This window comes from Sceloporus undulatus, chromosome 1 (genome assembly GCF_019175285.1).
Source record: "Sceloporus undulatus isolate JIND9_A2432 ecotype Alabama chromosome 1, SceUnd_v1.1, whole genome shotgun sequence".
NCBI lineage: Eukaryota > Metazoa > Chordata > Lepidosauria > Squamata > Phrynosomatidae > Sceloporus > Sceloporus undulatus.
In genome coordinates, this window is record NC_056522.1 from 6,574,274 (window position 1) to 6,592,390 (window position 18,117).

General features: G+C 45.1%; 2 protein-coding genes and 1 long non-coding RNA gene across 3 annotated transcripts in view; 2 read left to right on the top strand and 1 right to left on the bottom strand.

Annotated features, from left to right (window-relative positions):
• Positions 1-18,117, top strand: part of C1H8orf74 (chromosome 1 C8orf74 homolog) — a 601,672-nt gene that overhangs the window by 299,154 nt on the left and 284,401 nt on the right. The gene's annotated exons all lie outside the window — the stretch shown is intronic.
• The window catches only part of XKR6 (XK related 6), a 206,338-nt gene that overhangs the window by 28,758 nt on the left and 159,463 nt on the right, over positions 1-18,117 (bottom strand). The window lies entirely within an intron of this gene.
• LOC121930307 overlaps positions 1,748-18,117 on the top strand; it is a 25,951-nt gene continuing 9,581 nt past the window's right edge. The window contains exon 1 of the long non-coding RNA XR_006103915.1: positions 1,748-2,045. This is a non-coding gene — a long non-coding RNA (uncharacterized LOC121930307). The remainder of the gene's footprint in view (positions 2,046-18,117) is intronic.

Sequence of the window (18,117 nt, forward strand, 5' to 3'; positions counted from 1 at the left end):
ACATTCCCTCAGAGTGTAGTGGAGTCTTTTTCCTTGGAGGTCTTTAAGCAGAGGCTGGATGGCCATCTGTCAGGAATGCTTTGATTGAGAGTTCTTGCATGGCAGAATGGGATTGGACTGGATGGCCCTTGAGGTCTCTTCCAACTCTATGATTCTATAATTCTATGTCCAAAGCTTTTTATTTAGAATATTTACTATCAGACTGGAACTCACAGACCACATATCCACATTTATATTTTTCTTTCTGGCTTTCCAAAACCATACTTTAAAAGACCTGGATTGGCAAGGTTTCAGGTCATCTGGCTACAGATCACATATAAAGTTGCACAATTTTGTATAATAAACCAAGGATAGCAAATTTCTGTGTTGTCCTGCTTCTCCTTCCACTGATATTGTGCAAGACTGACCCATCCCACAAAGCCCCCACACTTGCACATCATGCTTTTAATCAAAGAACTGATCTTCTTCAAAGGTAGTACATATTCCCATGTTTCTATAATGCACAAATGCATTAAAAGGTAGGGTTTGCCCTTGGCAATGTCAACTTGGGGGTGGTGGTGAGAGAAACCCACAGAATGTGCATCTGTTCCCTGTAAGTGGCTCATCAGACATATGTGTCCCATGCGCATGTTTAAAAGTAAAACTGTACAAAACCAACCCTGGTTTCCTATAAGATGGTTCCACTTTCCCCCTCTTCTTCTTCCATCAATTTTTAAAACCCATGTTCTGTTCCTGAGCTGGCAGTACTTTGAATCATGCCAGGATTACTCCGTCAGCCTCTGGGTCTCTGTGAGAAACTTCTGGGTTGGATTGCTGGTCACCAATGGGCTGGATGGCTTGGGGCAAGTCACTTAACCTCTGTGCCTCTGTCTTTCTGCATCCAGCTGTGCAGGGAGATTGGCCTCCTTGGGGGGAAACTCTAGGAGACAAGCCCCGTGTCTCCATTGCAGTATTGTTCACTCAGCTGGTAGAAAAGCATTTTGTGTCAGTTGGCTGGATTGGGTTGGGCTGAGGAATAATGGCACAAGTGAAGAAACACTGGGAAAGAAGCATAGGAAGCTCTCCTTTACATACAGACAAATGTCTCACAGTTTGGCACTAAATGAACTCAGCAGAGGAGACAGGAGGATGGGATTTGCCTTCTTTGCTACAGCATCACACTTCTGGCTCACATTCAATTTATTATGATCAATAATAATCCCAAAGTCCTTTGTCTTTCCAAGTAGATTTAGGCTAAAGCAAACCACTGCAGCCTGTCTGTTCTCACGCTTTAATAACTTTATCCATCTTGACCACATTCTGACGTTGCTTGGCCACACATGTCCCATTTTTCAAATATTTTTCAAATAAATTTTATTTATCTCTTTAAACAATACAAACAATTAAAATATGAATTTTTCAAATATTGGAGGAGACACAAATGCTCTCCTTGAAGGCAGAAGGCTCAAAAGCCTCTGCAGGGTTATTTAAATATGTAACAAGCCCCATCAGAAGTCTCCCAGGCATTTGGAGATTGAACAAACTCCACCTTTCTCTTCTCTAGTCTCTTTTAGATCTCCCAGGTTTTGCTGCTTTTCAGATTCTCCTCCCATTTCCTTTTAATTGCCCAAAGCATTTTGTAGCTGTGACACATGCTTTGCAAATGAACATGACTGAATTTTTCCCCCCCCCCCCCCCGCTTTAGGGACACGATATGGGGGCATTGCCTCAGGCCATAGTATCTGGGGTCATTTGCCAGAACCAGAGGCAGCATCACCAATGCTCATGCCTGGGATCAGTCTTTGCTGTGTTGGCATTTGTCCCAGGGGTGACAGAGCAAACTCTCCACAGGAATGACTCAGCACGGAGAGAATGAATGCATAGAGACAGATTGGTAGCTCTGGGATAGGCAGACTTTTCTATGGAGAACATAATAAATAGACACAGCTCTATGAAAGCTCATGCTACCAACTTCTCTCTTTCAGTTATTCTTGAAGCTGCTACAAGATCCCTTTGCATAGACTAACACAGCTATATGTTTGCATGGGGTTTTTGACAGGACCAAGGTGAGTAGATTGGAGTGCTCCTGCTGGGAAATCAGAGTTTGGACAAAACATTTGTTATTGCACAATTAGAAAGATATAACAGGGTTGCCAGATTGTAGGGCCTGGTCCAAGAGTTCACAGGACTCCATGCAGAAGACAAGGTTTTTTTTTGTGGGTGTGGGTGTGAGGTGCTCAGCTGCAGGGGAGAAAATCTCCAGCTCACCTGGGGAGCACCAGCTTGTTGCAAGGCTTTGCAGTTGCTGCAAAGACTCTTAGGGTGGATGAGCGCGCAGTATACATATTTGCTCAGCTGTTGTTGTTATCTGCCTTCTAGTCGACTTTGACGCATGGTGACCCTGTGGGTGAGACACCTCCAAGACTCTCTGTCTTCCATTTCTCTACTCAGTTTCTCCAAGCCTATGCCCATTCCCCCCTGCTTGAATCCATCTATCCGGCATGCGGTCTTTCTCTCCTTCTTCTTCCCTCTACCTTTCCTAGCATTATTATCTTTTCCAGTGATCCATGCCTTCCAGTGATCCATCCAGTGATCCATGCGTTCTCATGATGTGGCCAAAGTACATCAGCCTCAATTTAATCATCTTGGCTTCTAAGGAGACCTCTGGCTTGATCTGTTCCAAGACTCATCCGTTGGTCTTCTTGGCTGTCCACAGTATCCTAAGCACTCTTCTCCAGCATCAGTTCTGAAATGGGTTAATTTCCTTCTGTCTGCTTCCTTTACTGTCCAGCTCTCACATCCATACATGATGATGGGGAATACAATGGCTTGGATGATTCTAACTTTTGTGCTCAGCTGTATATCTTTACTCTCTGGCAGCTTTTCTAGTTCTTTCATAGCCACCCTTCCCATTCCTAATCTTCTTTTTATTTCTTGACTGCACTCACCATTCCAGTCTATATCAAATCCTAGGTATGGGAATTCTTTAACTATTTTGATTTCCTTGTTGTCTAGATTGAATTTATGTATTTCTTCTGTGGTCATAATTTTTGTTTTCTTTATGCCTTTGCACTTTCATCATTGACTTTCCTTATTAGCTGTTCCAAACCTGTGATGCCATCTGCCATTATTATGGTATTATCCTTGTACCTTAGGTTGTTGATGTTCCTTCCTCCTGCTTTCACTCTTCCTCCGTCTGATTCTAGCTCTGCTTTTCTTATCATGTTTTGTGGCACATAAATTAAACTAGTAAGGTGACAGAATGCTTGGTTAGCCTCCTCTTATTTAGAATACTATCGAATACAGTACTGTGTTCCATTCTGAGCACCACAATTCAAGAAGGAACTTGGCAAGCTGTGGGTTCAGTGTGGGAGGAGGGTGACCAAAATGGAGCCCACATGGTCAAATGGGAGGAATGGCCTCTTCTTACATAGATATCCATCTGTTCCAGCTTAACTGAGAACAATAACATCTTGACAAATTGTAAACCTACAACTCCAACATCATATTTTTTTTCTTTCTTTCACTTGTACGATTTTAAACACCTTTTCCCAATGAAGAAACCAGGGGGGAGCACTGAAAGTTTGCATGATGCATTTTGGTTGATCTAAGAAAGGAATCACTGCTTTTGGATGTATGACCAACACAGCTACCCCTGGATAAGCCTCAGCTTAATAACTGTGACTTTTTAGGGAGAGTCAATGCTTGATTTGATCAAGCACCCATTTTTTTTGTCTTTTTGGCCATCCAAGGTACCGAAAAAAACTCTCCTCATGTGTCCCGTTTCAAATGAGTTGGCTTTCTTCCTACCAGAACCAATTGGTTCTTTCTAGTCTCTCCTTTCTTAAAAGAGCTAGTCTGGGCAGATGAAATGGCAATGCACAAACACACACACACACACACTTGCACACCAGGTCTTGATGTTCTCTAAGTTTCGCACTCGCATCATTCCAGCACTGCAGGAGCTGGCCGTGCGCTGGTGTCTGCCTCACCTTGTCATTTCATTCAGGTTCAGCTCCACCGCCGAGTGTTTTGATCAAGGCGGCAGGAGCCCTGGAAATGGGAGCACGAATAACGTTCCCTTATGAATGGGGAGGGTTTCTCTTCTTGACTCTCCTGTTCCAAAAATAAACCCCACTCATTAAAGGAAAACTGGAAGTTGGAACTTCATAATGACTCTCAGCTCCGGAGTAAAAGACACCCAACGCTTTTGTATTTTCTTCTTGCGCAAGGAAACAGGTTCACCTTTCAAACTTCAGGCAAGAGGGGGGAAAAGAACTCCCAGGAGTGTAGAGTAAAAATTGCACAGGTTGGAGGATGGGATATGAATATAGGAAAGGAAACAATGAAAGACACTTGCTGAGATCCTACAGCAAGGATTTGGAGGATAAATTTGCATCCACAGGATGTAAACCATATTTTCTCTTGCTTTTTCCTAAAACGGTCTCCTTAAACTGCATTTCATCCTAAGCACTCCCTTTAAAGTTGATCTGTAAAAGACTTGAAAAGACCTCTTCTGATCAGACTGAACCTCCACTTTGTCTTTTTTCCCTGGCACTAGTGTATTTTTATGGTCACAGTATGTAGGTCAGAATATCTCTTCCAAATCAGACCAAAGGCTTCTCTCAGGGGAGGCAAAATGTGGCCCTTGAGACCACATATGCCCCCCCTCTCCAAATTGTTTTGCAGCCCCCAGCCTTCCACCTCAATTCCCCCCAAAACTGCCATTTTTCTGGCTAAAAAGAGTTAATTGAAGTCTCCAGGAGTGCCACTAAACAGTTTCATATTTAAAACATACTGATTTTCCAAAGGCAAATGTGGATTTTGAGCCCTTCTATGGGTGATAGATACAGTGGCTTTGTGGTTAAGACACCAGTTCTGACGATCGGAAGATTGGAAGGCCCGAGTGTTGCATGATGGGGTGAACTCCTGTCACTAGTCCCAGCTTCTGCCAACCTAGCAGTTCAAAAGCATGGAAATACAAGTAGATAGACAGGTACCACTTCTCAGTGAGAAGGTCACAGCGTCATGCTGGCAACATGACCACCAGAGCAGTCCTCTGACAATGCTGGCTCTTCAGCTTAGAAACGGAGATGAGCACCGCCCTCTACAGTTTGTTACGACTAGACATTCATGTAAAGGGACTACCTTTACCTTTATGGGTGATTTTGATTCATTTGGGGGTATATCTGGCAGTCCATGTGACCCCAGAGGATTTGAGGGCAGAAATCTGAATCCTAAGCCTACCAAAGTCATTCATTTCTGTGCTCTGTATTCCAGCATCCCATGACCAACTGACTGCCCAAGTCCAAAAATTGAACTGGAGCAGTTAGCTCCCTTTGCATGCTTGTGTTCTCCAGACAGTTCAATGCACAGATAGACTGCTTCTGAACATGGAGGTTCCATTTAGCTTTCAAAATTCTGATCCTGGGGCTGTGATGTTCCCCTTAAATAGCCTTGTCCTCCAACCCAGAAGTTTTAAAGTGAGGTGGATGACTCAAAAGCCAGCCAGTCAGTGTAGAGTTTTTATGGGACCTGTGATCCTGGGGCAAGAAAACACGCTCCCTACAGGTGTCACCCTTGAAAAGATTTATACTCTGAAATGTTTGGTCGTCTTCCTTGGTTGAATGGGCTGTTCTGTTTTGCTTGAGAAGCACTTTTCATGATGTTTAAAATACATACAACGCCCCCACGCACATTTAGTTTGCAGTGCTTTTAAAACCAGCCTGTATCCACACACACTGGGGTGGCATTTTTCATTAAGATCCACCCCAGCCCTAAGATCTCTTTCTCATTTTTCAAAGAATCATCGAGTCGGAAAGGGCCTGGTGGGCCACTGAGTCCAACTCCCCCCCTTTTCCCGCTCAATTCAGGAAATCCAGCTAGAGCATCTCTTGTGGGTAGCTGTCCAGCTTCTCTTGGAAGAGAGCTCAAGGGCAGCAATACACAATCCAAACACTCCTAATGGATGGCCATCCAGCCTCTCTTTAAAAAACCTCCAAGGAAGGAAACTGTACCACTCTCCAAGGTGGCGCTTTTCACAGCGTTTACTGTCAGGAGATTCTTCCTAATGTTTAGGTGGAATCTCTTTTCCTGTTGCTTGAATCTATTATTGCTCTGTGTTCTAGTCCCTGGAGGAGCAGAAAACAAGCTTGCTCCATCCTCAGTGTGAAACCCCTTCAAATATTATGCCATCTCAAAACTTTATCTTCTCCAGGTTAAACATATGCCCTTTCCTTAGCTGCTCCTAATTGGGCTTGGTGGCTTCCAGAACTTTCACCATTTTGGCCACCCTCCTCTGGACATGCTCCAGTTTCTCAACATCCTTTTTGAATTGTTGTGCGCAGAACTGGACACAGTATTCCAGGTGAGGCCTGACCAAAGCAGAATAGAGTGGTACTATTACTTTCCTTGATCTGGACTCTCTACACCTATTGATACAGCCTAGAATCACATTGGCCTTTTTAGCTGCTGCATCACACTGTTGACTCATGTTCAACTTGTGGTCTACAGTGTTCCAGATGAGGTCTCAACAAAGCAGAATAGACTGGTACTATGACTCCCCTTGATCTAGATGCTATACTCCTATTGATGTAGTCTAGGATTCCTACAGAGCTAAACCCTAATCTTGACCATGGTTTAGTCGTTGAGTGGATGCTTTACACAGGTCTCAGGTTCATTTCATTTAGGATTCCATGTGAGGTCACTCTACCATTTGGGCAGTGGCAGATGGAACTCAGTGGTGGGGCAAATGTGCTCCAGGTTTGAACCTGAACTTTAAAGGAGATGTTGAAACATTTTCATTTTCATTTTTTTTGATGGAAGGGTAAGGTTCAACACCTTGCACAGCTCCTTTAGACTAAAATCCAAAGGGTCTTGGGGTTCAGAGCTGCTTCTGAGAGCTTTCAGCTTAAATGCTGGACCGTGGTGGTGGGGAAAGAAAGGGAGGGCAAAAATCACCCAGTGTACAGTGGGCCCTTGTTATCCGCTGGGGTTTGGTTGCAGGACCCTCCGTGGATATCAAAATCCATGGATGCTATGTCCCATTAAATACAATTTAATACATTTTCTTGGCAAGTTTCTTCAGAGGGGGTTCACCATCTGAGGCTGAGAGAGTGTGACTTGCATAAGGTCACCCAATGGGTTTCAATGGCTGAGCCAGAATTCCAACCCTGGTCTCCAGAGTCATAGTCCAATGGTCAAATAAGCACTACACCATGCTGGCTCTATGTACAGTACATAGATTCAATCTAACAAGGAAAGAAGATGAGCATCCTTCCCCACATCAACAGGGCTAACATCCTCCAAGCCTTCTCTTATGGGCCAAAAAATGCACTAAACTGCTAATTGCTCTGTAAATAACCAACCCTCAACTGAGTCCACCCTGAACAGAGCCTGACCATTTGGTATAATTACCAGTTAAATTTCATGCATGGTTTCCCTCCACAGTGGCATGCACAATCCTCCACCCCATTTCCACCCTCCAAACAATCCTGTGAGGTAGACTAGGCCAAATGATGATTATCCATCCATCCATCCATCCATCCATCCATCCATCCATCCATCCATCCATCCTTTTATTTATATCCACAATGGCTCCCCTGATTTTGCAAGCCCTCAGCAGGGCAGCTGATGATCAGGAATCTTAGGGTATATCTTGTTGTTGTTGTTCTTACATGCCTTCCAGTCTTTTCAAACTTATGGTGACATATCACAGGGTATTCTTGGCAAGATTTGTTCAGAGGAGGTTTGCCATTTCCATCTCCTGAGGCTGAGAGAGTGTGACCTGTCCAGGATCACCCAATGGGTGTCATGGCTGAACTGGCAATTGAACCTTGGTCTCCAGAGTCATAGTCCGGAACAGCTACACTGTAGAAATAATGCAGTCCAACACCACTGGCATTTGTAGTTTTTGGAGGCACCAGCACCCTTTGGCAGAGAAAACTACATTGTAAAACTACATATCCCCAGACTCCATAGGGTGGAACAACAACACTTAAAGGGATGTCAAACTGCATTATTTCCACAGTGTAGATGCACCCTGACTTGGTGGCAAATAACAGCAGCAGCAGCAGCAGCAACAACAATATTGCTGTGAGATTGTATTAGAAGCATTTCAATTCTTGGTGTTGAAGGAATGTCGTATTGAGGGTGGAGCAAGCTTGTTTTCTGCTGCTGAGCAATAGGTTCAAGCTACAGGGAAACAGATTCCACCTAAACCTTAGGAAGGACTTTCTGAAGGTAAGAGCTGTTCAATAGTGGAATATGCTTCCTCGAAGAGTGGTGGAGTCTCCTTTTTTTGGAGATTTTAAAACAGAGGCTTGTTGGACATCTGTCAGAAGTGCTTTGATTGTGTCTTCCTGCATGGATGACCCTTGGGGGTCACTTCCAACTCTATGACACTACGAGTCTTCCATCTACAGCTGTGCAGTTTGGAAAAGCTATTTTTCTGGAAGGCACCTCCCAGAAGCACCCAGCTGGCACAGACAAAGCTTGAAAACCACTAGCATTCAAGAACAGAAGTGATATCTTCAACTCCAGAACTTGGGAAAAATAATAATAATAAATAATAAAATCTTTATTTTTATCCCGCCCTTCCAGAAAGATCAGGGCGGCTAACAAAAGTGCAACGAATGCACACAAATACAGTTAAAAACAGTAAACAATAAACACCATACAATAAAAGTAAAAGCAGGAATAAAAGCCCCGTCGCCCGTCCTCATGGCCACGGAAGAGGAGGGGAGGCCCACAGGATCTTAATCGGGGAATGCCTGCTTAAATAGGAAGGTCTTAAGATCCTTCCTAAATTGGGCCAGGGTGGTAGATGAGCGGAGCTCAGTGGGCAGCGTGTTCCAAAGGGCTGGGGCAGCTATAGAAAAAGCCCTTCTAGACGTAGAAGCATGCTTGGCCCCAGGCACCTTCAGCAATTGCTGCCCAGACGTTCTGAGGGTGCGAGGCGGATTGTATGGGGAGAGGCGGTCCTTTAGGAATCCTGGGCCCAAGCCATTTAGGGCTTTATAGGTGATAACCAACACCTTATATTGAGCTCGGAAGCGAACGGGCAGCCAGTGAAGATCTTTAAGTACAGGTGTTATATGGCTGGTCCTGGACGCACCAGTGACCAGCCGGGCTGCCATATTCTGTACCATTTGAAGCTTCCGAGTTTGGTATAAGGGTTGCCCCATGTAGAGTGCATTGCAGAAGTCCAATCTCGAAGTTACCAGAGCATGTACCACAGTTTCTAGGTCCCTCCGGTCCAGATATGGGCGCAGCTGGCGAATCAGCCGAAGCTGGTAACAGGTGCTCTTGACCGTCGCATTCACCTGAGCAGTCAGATGAAGCGACGAATCAAGAAGCACTCCCAGACTGCGCACAGAGTCCTTCGCAGGGAGCGTGACCCCGTTTAGGACAGGTGGAACCACAGCCATTCCTGGACCGGGGGAACCTATCACTAGTACCTCCGTTTTCTCTGGATTCAGCTTGAGTCGGTTTTTCCTCATCCAGTCCATTACTGACCCCAGACAGGCCCCGAGAGGAGAGACGCCATCCCCGGTCACTGCATCAGTCGGAGACATAGAGAAAATAATCTGGGTGTCATCAGCGTACTGATAACCCCGCGCCCCATGTCTCCGGATGATCTCTCCCAGCGGTTTCATGTAAATGTTAAATAGCATGGGAGACAGAATGGCTCCTTGAGGGACCCCGGTTTTAAGGGGCCTCTCGTCGGAGCACACGTCCCCCAGCTGCACCATCTGGGACCTCCCAGAGAGGTAGGACCGGAACCACTGGAGCACAGTGCCCCCGATCCCCACCTCAGCCAGGCGTCCCAGAAGGATACCATGGTCTATGGTATCGAAAGCCGCTGAGATGTCCAAGAGCACCAACAGGGACACGCTTCCCCGGTCAGCACTCAGACGGAGATCATCGACCAAGGCGACCATGGCCGTCTCAACCCCGTGACCCGCCCGGAAGCCAGTTTGAAATGGATCCAGATAATCCGTTTCATCCAAGACCGACTGAAGCTGGAGCGCAACCGCCCTCTCGATCACCTTCCCCAAAAATGGTAGCAGGGAAACAGGCCGATAATTATTATGTACCAGGGGGTCAAGGGAGGGCTTTTTTAGGATCGGTCTTACAATGGCCAATTTAAGATCCGATGGAAATCGCCCATCCCTGAGAGAGGTGTTAATTATCCGGCGTAACAATGTCGTTACCGCCGGTCCCCCCTGGGCCGCTAACCACGAGGGGCAGGGATCAAGAGAGCAGGTTGTTTTCCGAACACTTCCGAGGATCTTGTCCACATCCTCGGTACTCACCAACTCAAACTGATTCAGTATAACATGGTCCACGGAGGCTCTGGACACTTCTACCTCTGGTTCTGCGATAATGTCAGCGTTCAGACCTTCGCTTATACGAGAAGTTTTATCCACGAAAAAGTTGTTAAATAAGTCACAGCAGGCCTTAGAAGGTTCAAGGATCTGGTTCAGGGCGGGAGGGAGCTGAGTTAGCTCCCTGACCACCCTGAACAACTCTGCCGGACGCGATTCCGCGGACGCAATGCGAGCACCATAGAACGAATTCTTTGTTGCTCGCACTGCCTCTCCGTAGTCCTTTAATAGTCGGTCTAGGAGAGTCTTGTCGTCTAAGCGAAGGTATTTCCGCCAACGGCACTCTAGCCGTCGCAGAACCCGCTTCCTTGCCCGGAGATCTTCCGTATACCAGGGCTTACGATTGGAAGCGGGCCTGAGAGGACGCTTGGGAGCGATTCTGTGTATAGCCCCAGAGAGACCGGTATTCCAAATACCGGTAAGGGCATCAACAGAGTCGCCGTCATTTCCAACCGCGAGCCCCTCTAAGGCTTCTTGGAACCTCTCAGGTTCCATCAGCCTTCGAGGGTGGACCATCCTAACTGGTCCACCACCCCCGGGGGGGATCTGGGTAGAAGCCTTGATTTTCACCTCTACCAGGAAATGATCCGTCCATGACAGGGGGGAAATATTAACTATTTCCGCCCACGGATTTTCCGCATCCGAACAGAAGACCAAATCGAGAGTATTACCCGCACAATGCGTGGGACCCTGTATCAGCTGGGACAGGCCCATGGCTGCCATGGTCTCCATGAATTCCCGAGCCGCACCGGATGGAACATAGCTGGCCGTGAGGGAGATGTTGAAGTCGCCCAGGACAAGAAGCCTGGGCGTCTCCAACATCAGCTCAGCGACCAGCTGTGTCAGCTCGTTAAGGGAGTCCGCTAATGCACGGGGTGGCCGATACACTAACAGAATCCCTAGACTGTCCCTAGCCTTTAGGGTCAGGTAAATACACTCGATATAGGAGGTCTGTCGGATGTGGTTCCTGGTGAGGGACACGGTGTTCCTATGTACCAAGGCCACACCCCCCCCCGCCCACCTAACCTGCGCTGGTCCTTCACCGAGTACCCAGCAGGCCTAACTCCCAGACTCCTGGCACACTGGCTGGGGCATTCTTAGTTGTCATTCAAATGATTCACTTCTCCAAACTCTGTTCAAGTCACCACCATTTTGGGGGTGCATTTACATCATAGAAACAATGCAGTTTGACACCACTTTAACTGCTATGGCTTGATCCTATAGACTCCTGGGATCTGTAGTTTTGTAAGGTACCAGTACTCTTTGGCAGAGAAGGATAAGACCTTGTAAAACTATAAACCCCAAGATTCAATAGGATGGATCTACAGAACTTAAAGAGGTGTCAAACTGTATTATTTTTACAGTGTAGATGCACACTTAGCATTTAAACAAACATTTCCTGCCCAATAAATCCTGGAATATGTTAAAGAGGCTTACCAGAGGGAAATGTTTCCTTAACAGCTGTGTTGTTGTGAACATATCAATGCTTGTGAGAAGAGGTGCTGGGAAAGAAACAAGGCACTTCGGCGTTCACACCATCCCATCATTGGCAAACAAAGGAACACTGTGAACCTCACCTTGCAGGAGAGCCGAAAGTGCCAAATAAGGGGAGTCCCAAGTGCAAAGGTGTCCCATTATGATCTGTGAAAGATTTTTTTTCCAAAGTACATTTTGGTCAGAATGATGTTGCTGTCACACAAGTGTGTAATCTGCCTTACACATGTGATTGTACTTTTTTGATTGTTGTGCAACAAATATCTTTGTTTTATGGTTGTATCAGCAGAGATCCTCAACTGTAACTGTTTCATATAGGTCTCACTCCTATTGCTATGCCCAACTAGAGTAGACCCATTGAATCAATGGGATTTATCTCTGTGTTGATTCACCATTCAACAGTTGATTCAGTGGCTTTACATGTTTCCAGGTTTCTACTCTATTGGGTTTTACCATGTACACCTTCAAGTCAACTCCAAATTATGGTGAAACTTTCATAGGGTTGTCTTGGCAAGATTTATTCAGAGGCTGAGGCTGAGAGAATGTGTCTTGTCCAAGGTCACTCAGGCCTGTTACAGACTGCCAAAATAAAGCTGCTTCAGGTCTCTTTGTAGGTATGCTGTTTAAATGATGCATGGGCTGAGTGTGTGTCTAGATTGGGAAAGTGTCAGTATCAGTCTATTCTGCTTGTTCAGACCTCACGGACTATGTTCCAGTTTTGGTCACCACAATTCAAGAAGTTGTTGACAAGGTGGAAGTGTGTCTAAGGAGGGCAATCAAATGGCGAAAGGCCTAGAGGTTGGAAAGAGAAAGGTGACATGGTTAGCCATGTTAAATTTTGAAAAGGACATCATATTGAAGATGGAGCAAGCTTGTTTCTGCTGCTCAGAGACTAAGACACTGTTTAGTCCATTGCTTGATCCACGAGCAATGATTCAAGCTACAGATAGAGATTCCATCTAAACATTAGGAGGAACTTTCTGAAGGCAATAGCTTTTGACAGGGAAATACATTGTTGGAGAGTGGTACGCCTCCTTTGAGTTTTTTAAACAAGAGGCTGGATGGTCACTGTTGGAGTGGTTTGATGGTGTCTTTCTGATGGCGGGATTCAGACTGGATGGCTTTTAGGGTCTCTTCCAATTCTAGGATTTCTTGGATTCTTGGAAAGCCTTGTCAGGATTAGAAGGCGTGACAGAAGCTTGGTTTGGTGAAGCCAGGATAGCTGTGTTTGCTGTCATCTCAGGACCAGAGCAGTAACTTCACTGCATGTGGCTTTGCTCACTTTCCAACCAATTAATCATTTCATGCTCAGCTTAACATTACCAAATGGATGCGGAAGTTTGACAGGGTCATCTCCTTAGCAATGTAACAAACCAAACTCCAACTCACTGCGACTCCGGTTCCTCACACCCTTTCCTTCTTGCTTTTTACCCAGAGCAAATAGTAAAAGCCCCAAGAGTCCACTCAGATGCAGGTTAGACATAGAACTCCAAGGGGAGACTCAAAGTATTTAAGAGTATAGCATTGGTTTTTTTCAGTGACAGCGGGGCATCACTAGGAGGTGCAGGGGTTCCGGCGGCACCAGGTGACACCACTGTTCTCGAATATTGCTCTTTGGCAAAAACAGGCAGTGGCGTTATCTGCATCCATTTATAATGCTGGAGCTCATCAGAAGAGATGGTGTGAGTGGGCTAGGCTGAGTGGGAAGAGAAAGGAGAGGCCTTGCAGTTTTTAAACAATTAATTTAAAAAAAATTTTTTTTAAAAAAATAGGTTTTAAGTTTTTAAAAATCCCATCTTACCTAATTTTCAGTTAAATCCCATATGTACATGTAAAATACATAAGGCTGTGCATATGATATTGTAATTAACAATCATAATTTATTTTGCCAGTTGCTTATGTCATAACAACAGTAGGCTTTGGTATCCGCTTTGGGTTTCGTTCCAGCAACCCCCGTGGATAACCAAATCCGTGGATGCTCAGTCCATTATAGGCAGTGGCATAGTAAAATGATGTCCCTGATAGAAATGCAAAATCAAGCTTTGCTTTTTATAATTCATCTTTGAGAAAAAAAAAGATTTTCAAGACATGAATGGGATCTCTCGTTAAATATCGTGGATATGGAGCGATGTCCTTCCATTACTTATATAGTTGTCTATAAGTCAAGAAATTTGTGCCCAAATTGATCCCAAAATCCTGGGTCAACCTATTACGGGTCAATATGTCAATGCCGAGGATGGCAGCATATTCAGTGACAAACACAGATGTATACACACTTTCCTCCCAGTTTTCTTCCATGCCTAGGAATGGGCTGCTGAAGCAAGAGAGTGCAGGGCATTTTTATTTCTATGGGAGCAAGCTGATCCAGTCACAAACACACACACACACTTCCTCCCCACTTTCCCTAGTCCGCATGCCGCGCACACCGCGCACACACACTTTCTCCTTTGCCTTTTCCTTTTTACATTTGGCTCTCCCCCACCTGACTCTTCCTCACCCTCTGTGGAAGGCAGCTGGCTGCTGCAGACACTGTGGGTGCCAGCAGTAAGGCCTCCTTCCCAGGGGTCTACTGTAAAAGTAGGTTTTCTGGCGGATTGTGGGGGCAGGGGGTGCCTGTGACTGTTTTTAACCCACTCCAAGGGAAAAATGGCTATAACCGGGCTCTCTTGGTGCTTTCTCACTGCGGCAGAGAAGCAAGTCCAGCCCACCAGACTAAGCCTGAAGGAAGGGACTCGCCCTCCACAACTGCCATCGCCGGCCTGAGAGGGAGTTCACGGCCCAAGTCCAGTTCCATCAGGACTAGCCTGGAAGAAGGCAGAGCCCTCCCCAATAATCTGCCTTGCCAGCGCTTAGGGAGAGAAGAACCATTGGACCTCATCCCCTTTCCTCATCATCCCTTCTCTTTTGTTTTGTGTCTTTTAGATTGTAAGCCTGAGGGCAGGGAACTGTTTGTTAAAAATTATGTAAGCCAGCCCTGAGAGCCATTAGGCTGAAGGGCGGGAATAAATACCTAAATAAATAAATAAACTGGCAGGGAAACAGAGCCACTGTGGACTTTAGGAGCCTCCAAGTCTTAACTTATCCACGGGTCATACAAAATCCATAACTTTGGCCCCAAACTTGCCCTTCACTTATACATGAATCAACTTATAGTTGGGTATATACGTATATTCAATGATATTGGGAATATGATTTATTGAGTAACAGTAGTACAAAACATTACTAAGGATTCTGTATGGGGTAGTATGGAAGGAGGTCGAGGGCGGGGGAGACCATGTGTTATGCACTGGGTGACACCAACCCAAGAGAGGGAAAGAGAGAGAAGAGTAGAGAGAAATAATGTTTCTCATCACCATCAATATACTTCTGATTTCCTGGGATTGCAGAACACAGCCCCTATGCATTCCCTGTAGCACCATGGGGCAATAAGCAAGCACACTGGCAGCAAACAGTGCATTGCATGAAGCTGGTGCTCAGCAAAAGAACGGTGTAGTAGACCCACCATGCAACTATGCATTAGTAGTTCCTCTCATGAAAGCACTATAGAATCTCAGCCAGTGTAATTTTGGCAGTGTACAGCATCCCCATTGACCTCTACTTAAAACACCTCCAGCGAAGGAAACTCACTACCTCCCAAGGCAGATTGTCCTGCCAAGTAGTTTTTACCCAGAGGGAATGGAATGCTTAATATAGGATGTTGTTTCAGTAAAGCTTATAAGCTGGTGAAATGTGGACCAAAGCTGATAGATTTATAGTAGTTGAAGAGCTGAGGTTTTCAAGACCTGGACCAAGTGGGGTGCTGCAGGGTTCTCTCCTTGACCTGGCCTTATCCAACATCTTTGTGAAGGAACAGATGGCACATCATTGAGCAATTTCCAAACCACATACCACAAATGGAAGCACATAAGAAGAAAGAATCAAGATCGGTAATGATCTGAACAGATTGGAAGACTGGGCCAAAACTAACCAAATGCATTTCCAGATGGTACCTGTATATTTCTACATTCCAGGCAGGAGAAATCAGAATTACAAATACAGAACAGGTGACACATGGCTTGACTTGCCAAAAGGAACTGGGTCTCAGTATAGACCACAGGCCAAGCATAAGTCAACAGTTGGTGTTGGCGGCCAAAAAGCCATGCAATTCCGGCTTGCTTCAATAAGAGTTTAGTGTCCAGATCAGGGGAAGTGGTAGGTACCACCCTATTCTCTTTTGTCTGACCTCACCTGGATATTGTATCCAGTTCTGGGTACCACAATTACAGAGGGATTTGGACAAGCTGGATATGTCCAGCAGAAGGGCAGATCATCAAAGGTCTAGAAACCGGGAACTGGGTCTGTTTAGCTTGGAGTAGAAAAGACTGACATATAGCCATCTTTAAATTTGAAGGAATGTCATATTGGGATTGAGCAAGCTTGTTTTCTGCTGCTCAGAAACAGGACATGGACCAGTGACCTCAATGGCAAGAAAAAATGCCTAAACATTAGGAGAAACTTCCTGACAGTAAGAGCTGTTTGACAGGTTTTTAAACAGAGATTAGATGGGTATCATTCGGGAGAGCTTTAGTTAGATGGCAGGAGGTTGAACTAGATGGCCCTCAGAATTTCTTTCCAACTGTAGTATACAATGACATCCAAAATCCACAAATCAGTGATACCTCTTTGCGGAAAAAGAAAATGCACAAAGTACATTCATGTGAGCTTCAAAGCTTCACTGTCATCTTCACAGGCAAGGAGGTTAAGAATCATATGAGGGGAATATAAAATAACAATGTAGTCACAGGCTTGCATTTTCTCAGGTGTTGTTGGTGGTTATTCTTTGGAGCCACATAATGCAAGCGGGGTCCCTCCTCCTTCTGGCCATGTGGCATTGGGAACACAGCATTCCAAATCCAGGAGTAAGATTTGAATTCCAAAAGTACTTCTTGTGAGATCCTAGATGTCTCCTCTTTGTTAGTTAGAGAACATTGAATCTCTCAAGGAGCCTGATGAAGAGCCAGTGGAACTTCAAAAGCTTGCATCATGTATTTATGCTTTTAGGTGGCACAATAAAGAGGTTTGCTTTTAAGGAGTTTGGATGTTATTGTACTTTTCTATATAGACAACATGGGCAACCCTGATTATGCTTCCGACTGTGTATTCTATGACTACAAAACCCAGAATGGAATTATTACAGTATTTAGAATGGAACACTGTGCTGGCTGCGACATTCTGGATGATGTAGTCTAACACCACTGGAGGCCACTAAATTAGTAAATACAGGTAATGACAACATTATTTAAATGATTGTGTATCTGCCAGTGTGCCTGCTTATTGTCCCACAGTACAGTGTGGAATGCACACTGGCTATTCTGCAATCCCAAATGATACATCAAAGGCACCAAACAAATAGTTATACACAATCCAAGAATGATCAAGCATGACTGAGATCATGTGGTTAATTCTAGTAGATGCATTAATCAATTGTTCAATGGCAATCAACAACTGGTGTTGAATTGTGAGAGCAATGCTGGTTGTAGTGGTCAATTGTTGGACTAGGGACTTTATCACATGGGGGAATGAGGGGTTTAAATTTCATTATCCTGTGAAAGTTGCTCGATTGTGGTGGAAGATTTTCACATGACATCGCATTTATAAAGAAGACTTATCCTGGATTAACCAGCAACAAATCATTCACAGGGAAATCCTGTGAATGATTTGTTGCTGGTTATCCTTGTTATTCCCATGATAAGTCTCTTTAACTGTGATGGTGTGAAAATCTTCTTGTGATCACATAACTTCTGGGATAGACAGTTAAACCCTGATTTTCCCCATGTGATAAACTTCTAAACTCTGTGGGACCAGGGTTGAATCCCTCCGCTGTGGAAATCCACTGGGTGAAAGAGTTTGGGAAGTCACACTTTTCGCTTGAGAAAACAGCAATGGCAAACTTCCTTGCAATAAATTTTGCCCAATTCTAGAAAAATGACTCCATCAGTCGAGTTGACTTGAAGGCACATCAAGTAACAGAAGATGGTTATAGAGAAAGAGCCGCATAGTGTAGTAGTTGAAACTAAACTCTGGAAGAGCAGAGTTTGAATCTTTGTTTAGTCCCAGAAACCTCAATGCAGGCCTGTTACAGACTGCCAAATAAAGCTGCTTCAGTCTCTTTGTAGGTATGCTATTTAAATTGCATGGGTCCTAAGAGTCGGAGGTCGCGCCAAAGCCACACTCCATTCCTAGCCTGGAGTGCAGCTTTGGGCAGCTTCCAATTCTT